This window comes from Tupaia chinensis, unplaced genomic scaffold (assembly GCF_000334495.1).
Source record: "Tupaia chinensis unplaced genomic scaffold, TupChi_1.0 Scaffold145519_1, whole genome shotgun sequence".
Lineage (NCBI taxonomy): Eukaryota > Metazoa > Chordata > Mammalia > Scandentia > Tupaiidae > Tupaia > Tupaia belangeri.
Window position 1 is genome coordinate 1,426,872 of NW_006205376.1, and position 6,912 is coordinate 1,433,783.

Sequence of the window (6,912 nt, forward strand, 5' to 3'; positions counted from 1 at the left end):
AGAGCGGGAGAGGTGAGACGTGTGTTCAGGGCGGTAACTGAGAGTTAAACTAAAGCTGTATGGCTGATGCTTGGCTTTGCTTAATCTCAAAAAAAAAAAAAAAGGCAGCAATAAAAATGTGGAATGATTATTAGGGGAAAATGACTTTGGTAAATGTAGACAGAATGATGCAAAGGTACAAGCCAGTTAGGTCAGATTATTTTTGAAAACTATTTTGAACAGCAAGAAAGACTACTTTCCTCACCAATAAATTCTTCTAGAATCGAAGTAATGAAGCCATACTTAAGATTTGGCTCAAATCTTAATGTTATTTAACATAGGTTACTGAAAGACTATTCAAATAGAGAGAATATCTATTTTCATGCTTTTAACATTTTTTCTTTTAATGAGAAATAGTTGTACTAAAGAGAACTTCTGGTTATCCAGTCGCTATCTTCATTTCCACTCCGTGTCTTCAGCTAAAGCACAAAGAAAAACAGTGAGGCCACCTTACTTAACCCGTTCTCTTTTATTAAAGATTCCCCAAGGCTTTTACTTGGAGAAGGTAAAGGAATATTCTCATCCATTTATTAAACAACTCAACTAAAGTCAAAAGACATCCAAGTGCGACTAGTTATAAAAACTCTCAATGTGTGTTCCCGTCTCAGACACTTGAACAGTTATGACAAAGGGAACTCGAACACAAATCATTGGTTGCTTTCCTAGTAAAACAATATTGCTTATGGGTCTTAATTTTCTCTAATTTAGTGCTTTGAGTCATCCATTCTTTAAACTATCCTTCCTCCAAACCAAAAAGATATTAATACATTTTAAATAAAACTGCTATTGATGACAAAACATCCCAATTTTTTAAACTTAAGTTTTGCTTTTGCTGAAAGTCTACCATTTTGGTATGTTAAGTATGAAGTGCAGTGCAGACTTTTATCAAGGTTTTAAGTGGGACTCAGCAGTGAAAAAATGCCACCAGCCACTTTTGTAGTAACGTATCTTCAATGCCATCATGTATGCAAGCAATAAAATTCTTCAGGGTATGGTTTTATACTGAAAATACTGGGTTGTCGGAAAAGTTGTGTCATATTTTATGTCATGACTTTTCTGACAACCCAATATAATAGCAAGGCCACAAAGATAGAATAATTAACTTCCTAGATGTGATAGATACTGTCATTCAGACTGCTGAGTAACGACAGGGGACAGCAAGGCCAGGATGCAGCATCCTTCAGGTTCAAATGACAAGAGGATTTTTACTTTCATCAAGGGCGTGGACAGTGAACAGTTAATGCACATCTGGACAACTTTATGGGGCTACCTTTTCTTTTCCATGAAATTTAATTTTACAAACAAATTCATGTACTTTATCTTCACTCTGTGATCTATCCCTTCTTTTTTTTTTTTTTTTCTTTTTTTTTTTAAGGTTTTTGCCATAGGGTATGTGTGCTCACCAGAGAGACAGATAAACATTGAGAAGGAAAAGTGAAAAATCACCCCCAGGCAGGGGGATGGTCATGCCGCAATCTCTCCACCTGCATTCTCCTCCTGGGATTTTGGGCACGACCCACACGTGCACACGTGCTCTGTGTGATTTTCAAGCCGGCAGGTCTGGGACTCAGCTCGCTATGGTGGGAGTCCAGCGCCTTAACCTCTACACCACCTGCTGCCTCCCTCCCTGTTTTGTTTTTTTAACTGAAACCAGATTTTTTAAATTACAAACTTTTTACAGGAACTAACTTTTTAAATGTACCCTGTCCCCATATGTAGATATACATTTGAATTCTTTTTAAGAACAAGCACTTGCTCTAGTCATAAATGTATAAAGAAACTAAACCTCATGGTACTGCAGGGTTGTGAAAGATTCATTGATGCCTTCTGAAAACCTTGTATCAGAAATACTTCTGTGGATCCCCATTTCTGTGTCACTTTTTCTTGTCTCTTCTCTGTGGAAACACAGTGGATTCTTTTTCCTTCAAATTGTAGATCTCATTTCTGGTTACATCAAAGCCTTAAGTTCTTTTTCTGAGCATAGCGTCTGTGATAACCTCTGGCGATGATCTTTCTGCGTTAGATGTACCTTGAGGAGCAAGCACCAATGGGAGCAAACATAAACTTCTGGGGAACAAAGGGTTTAGTTTGGTTTCTGCAGGTATCCTCGCTGTACAGCAGAGTGGAAGATTAACTGAAATTCCTGTATCACATGATGTTCATGTTAGCAGGTCTAAGCCTAAGCACATGGTATTTATAAGCTAAAATGAATCTGAAAGACGAGAATGTCTTAGTGTTCTCATTCTTAAATTTGTATTCTCCAAGAATGTATTAATGTAAGAACTGGGACTAACCAGTTCCTATTCCTTTAGTCTGTGTTGGCATCTGTAGTAAATCATGTTACTTTTTCATTCTTACCCAATTTTATTAGAATCAAACGACTTTTTATTTTCATACTACTATCTACTATAGATTTTCTGATTAGAAAATATGAGTATGATATATAAAGATCACTAAACTATTGGAAAAAAAACCCTTTCTGTGAATTTATACATATATGTATATATGTGAAAAACACTTGATTTTCAATTCTGTCTCCATAGGAATGAGATTTTCTATAAAAAAATTTTTAACTTAAATATTTTAACATAAATTATTTACGTGGGCTTTTATGTATAATTCATCCTTATATATGTCCCTCAATCATGTAGTTGCGAGAAGACAACTGTTTTTACAAATAGGGTGGATAAAAATAAGATTAGAAACCCTGCTGCCTCCCTCCCTGTTTTGTTTTTTTAACTGAAACCAGATTTTTTAAATTACAAACTTTTTACAGGAACTAACTTTTTAAATGTACCCTGTCCCCATATGTAGATATACATTTGAATTCTTTTTAAGAACAAGCACTTGCTCTAGTCATAAATGTATAAAGAAACTAAACCTCATGGTACTGCAGGGTTGTGAAAGATTCATTGATGCCTTCTGAAAACCTTGTATCAGAAATACTTCTGTGGATCCCCATTTCTGTGTCACTTTTTCTTGTCTCTTCTCTGTGGAAACACAGTGGATTCTTTTTCCTTCAAATTGTAGATCTCATTTCTGGTTACATCAAAGCCTTAAGTTCTTTTTCTGAGCATAGCGTCTGTGATAACCTCTGGCGATGATCTTTCTGCGTTAGATGTACCTTGAGGAGCAAGCACCAATGGGAGCAAACATAAACTTCTGGGGAACAAAGGGTTTAGTTTGGTTTCTGCAGGTATCCTCGCTGTACAGCAGAGTGGAAGATTAACTGAAATTCCTGTATCACATGATGTTCATGTTAGCAGGTCTAAGCCTAAGCACATGGTATTTATAAGCTAAAATGAATCTGAAAGACGAGAATGTCTTAGTGTTCTCATTCTTAAATTTGTATTCTCCAAGAATGTATTAATGTAAGAACTGGGACTAACCAGTTCCTATTCCTTTAGTCTGTGTTGGCATCTGTAGTAAATCATGTTACTTTTTCATTCTTACCCAATTTTATTAGAATCAAACGACTTTTTATTTTCATACTACTATCTACTATAGATTTTCTGATTAGAAAATATGAGTATGATATATAAAGATCACTAAACTATTGGAAAAAAAACCCTTTCTGTGAATTTATACATATATGTATATATGTGAAAAACACTTGATTTTCAATTCTGTCTCCATAGGAATGAGATTTTCTATAAAAAAATTTTTAACTTAAATATTTTAACATAAATTATTTACGTGGGCTTTTATGTATAATTCATCCTTATATATGTCCCTCAATCATGTAGTTGCGAGAAGACAACTGTTTTTACAAATAGGGTGGATAAAAATAAGATTAGAAACTGAAACCAGCAAGAAAGAAGAAAGAGGTAGACAGAAAGACTGCTGGTCTTCAGACCAGAGCAAAGTAGGTTAAAAGAAGAGGGAAATACTTAAAATGCAGAAGGGATATTACATAAATCTATGTAGTGCCAGCTCTTGGGATCCATTGCACTCAGGTTTTTGACCTTGGCTTCTAAATTATACAGTACAATAGCTTATCACATTTTTTCCCCTTTGGGACTTTAAAAAAAAATTTCATTCATTTCGGCCATTTTCTGCACCTTTTACTGAAGGGGAAATAAATCTCTCTAAAGTCTATCATGGTCTTCTATTTTCTGGATTGAGCGTTTGACAGAATGCAGCATCTTTTCTGTTTTGAGATGAAATAGCACATGGCTTCTACAAGGCAGTTTTAAACTTGTTGGGGTCACTGAGAGTCACATTATGGTTACCCCTGTCCCTAAAATTCATTGTGGTAGATATAGTGAAAATTAATTCAAGAAATCTTATAGCATATTTTAATAAGTGAATACCAAATACATAGTGAAATAAATATAGGTCTGAGAAGAAACATAATAGTCTGTGGGAACCATTATAATAACAGAATTGCATTATATTACACAGTGTATGGATATTGGAATGTATCACGGGGGGGAGGGGGTTGTCTCTTCATTAGCAGAACAATCGTGTCTGTATATAAAACATTTTTTTAAAAAACCAAACTAGCATTTCATTTTGTGAGTGACAATTGACTGATTTTTTAATGTGTTGTCTGGATTTTTCCTGACTGATGAATTTGAAAAGTTATGTTATCAGAATTTTACAGTTGACTCCAGTGTGAAAGCGTACACAAGTAAATTTTCTTTTCTAGCAATATGAATGTAAAATACTTGCAGATAGTGTATATATTGTGTAACATATGTATATTTGGTCATGAAAGCAGAAAATTAGAAACATTGTAAAATTAAGCACTTTAATTCCTATTAAATATTAAACATTTGTATCTTGTAAATAAACACATCCTTCAATCAACTCTAAAGCCTAAGATGTCATTTTGGTCAAGAATTTTTTCTGTTCAGTTCATAATGATTTTGGTTGTTGGCTTAGAAAAACTACCCTGGTAGGGTCCTCATGGTTCCTCCTATTCCAGACCCCACGTCCCAGACAGATCACCTCTGTAAGTTTTAGGAATAAAACCTGTGACAGACTTGAGGCTCCCCAATTTAAAAAAAAGTGACTTCTCTGTGATAATGCCAAGTCTAGAACTCAAGGAAGCCACAAGACAGCACTGCGCGGTTCCCTGGGAAATGGCTGCTTTCCTCCAGTTCGTGCTGTCTGCCTGCATTTACAGACGTACAGAGAAACAAGCGTGACACGGAAGCCAAACTGGTTAAGTCTTAGTCCTGCTCAGTCCTGCTCACTCCTGGGGAGTTTACCTGAATCCCAGTCAGAAACTCTTAACCGTCACTCCAAGAATCAAGAAAAACACTTGGTGACCACGAAGCAGTAGACAGAAGGTATTTTGTGGAACGCTTCACAGGGTTGATATGGCTACTCTATTACCTTTTGGTTTTGAGGGTTTTGGTGTTTTTTGGTTTTGGTTTTTTTTTTGTTTTTTTTTTGTTTTTTTTTTTTAAGAGTTTTTGCTACAGGGCGCATGCACTTGCCGGGGAGAGAGAGGGAGAGAAAGACAGAAAGTGGGAAATCACCCCCCCCAGGGGGGCGGGTGATGTCCATGCTGCAATCCATTCTCCTTTCAGGATTTTGGGCACTCACACAACACCCAGCATGAGTTTCAAGCCGCCGGGTCTAAGACTCGAACCATGGTCAACTACGTGGGAGTTTAGAAATGTAACCATGCCATTTGCTGGATCCACCTTTAGATTTTTTTTTTAAAGATCCTGAAAAGGAATCCTGACTGACTTCTATGATTTCATGAGTAAAATATTTCCAGAAATAATCCTTTGACGTTTCTTAGCTTTTTTTAAGCCATTAAGAAAAAGTGATTTACAGTTTATTAATACTTAAAAGCAATTGCCATCAGCTGAAGGAGTCTGTAAGATAAACACTGCCCTTGGCCCATCGGTATGGCTTGTCTGGGTCCACGTTACACTGGAGTGGACATGTGAGAGAGCACCACTGTGGGCTAATATAACACTCACCTGGGAACCTCGTTAAAATGCAAATCCTGACCTAGGAGGTCTATGGCGCAGGTTTTTGTTTCAGAGGTTTTTACCTAAGGGTATCTGCACTTGTGGGGGTTGGGGGGAGTAGAGAGGCAAAGAGGGAAAGTGAGAACCCCCACCACCACCACCACCAGGGGTGATGGCCACACCACAGTTCCTTCTCCATTCTTGTCCCAGGATCTTGGGCACACACACGCCTGTATCCGGAATGATTTTTGAGCCACTAGGTCTGGGACTCAAACCGCAATCAGCCATGTGCAAGTCCAGCATAACCACTAGGCCATCTGCTGGCCCCTGTGATGCGGTTCTGACAAGATCCCAGATGACGCTGCAGCGCCTCAAACCATCACTAGAGTAACTGCCTTATGCGGGAAGGGCTTTGTCAGACACCTGGCCTCGAAACCCCTGATTCTTGCACTTAGCCGTGCGACTTTAGGCACAAATTCTTCCTTGAATGAGGGACGTAAATCAGCAGGCTATCTGCTGGCCCATATGAAACACCCAGTTTATAACTGTAGAGAGATCAGTCATGCAAATGTTCACAGCCTGACTGCACCTTAGAGTCACTTGCAGAGTGAACAAAGTGATGCCCTGGTCCCATCTCAAGAAGTTCTATTTTGTTGTTGTTTGAATCAGGCTCTGGGTATTTCAAAAGTGCTGAGGCGATTCTCAGAAGAAACCTCATTTGACAAACGCTTGCTGAATGTCGATTCAGTGCTTGGTCCTAGGCTAAGTACTCCATGTGTCCGTATTACACATAAAGCTTCACAGTAGGACCGACAGGTGGTGTGGTTAGAGGCTCTGGTTTCCCAAATGGCCAACCATGATTCAAGTCCCAGACCTGACGGATTGCTTTCTTGCTTTCCCTTTCTCTCGTTTGCTCTCTGGCCAAATTAAAAATAATAAC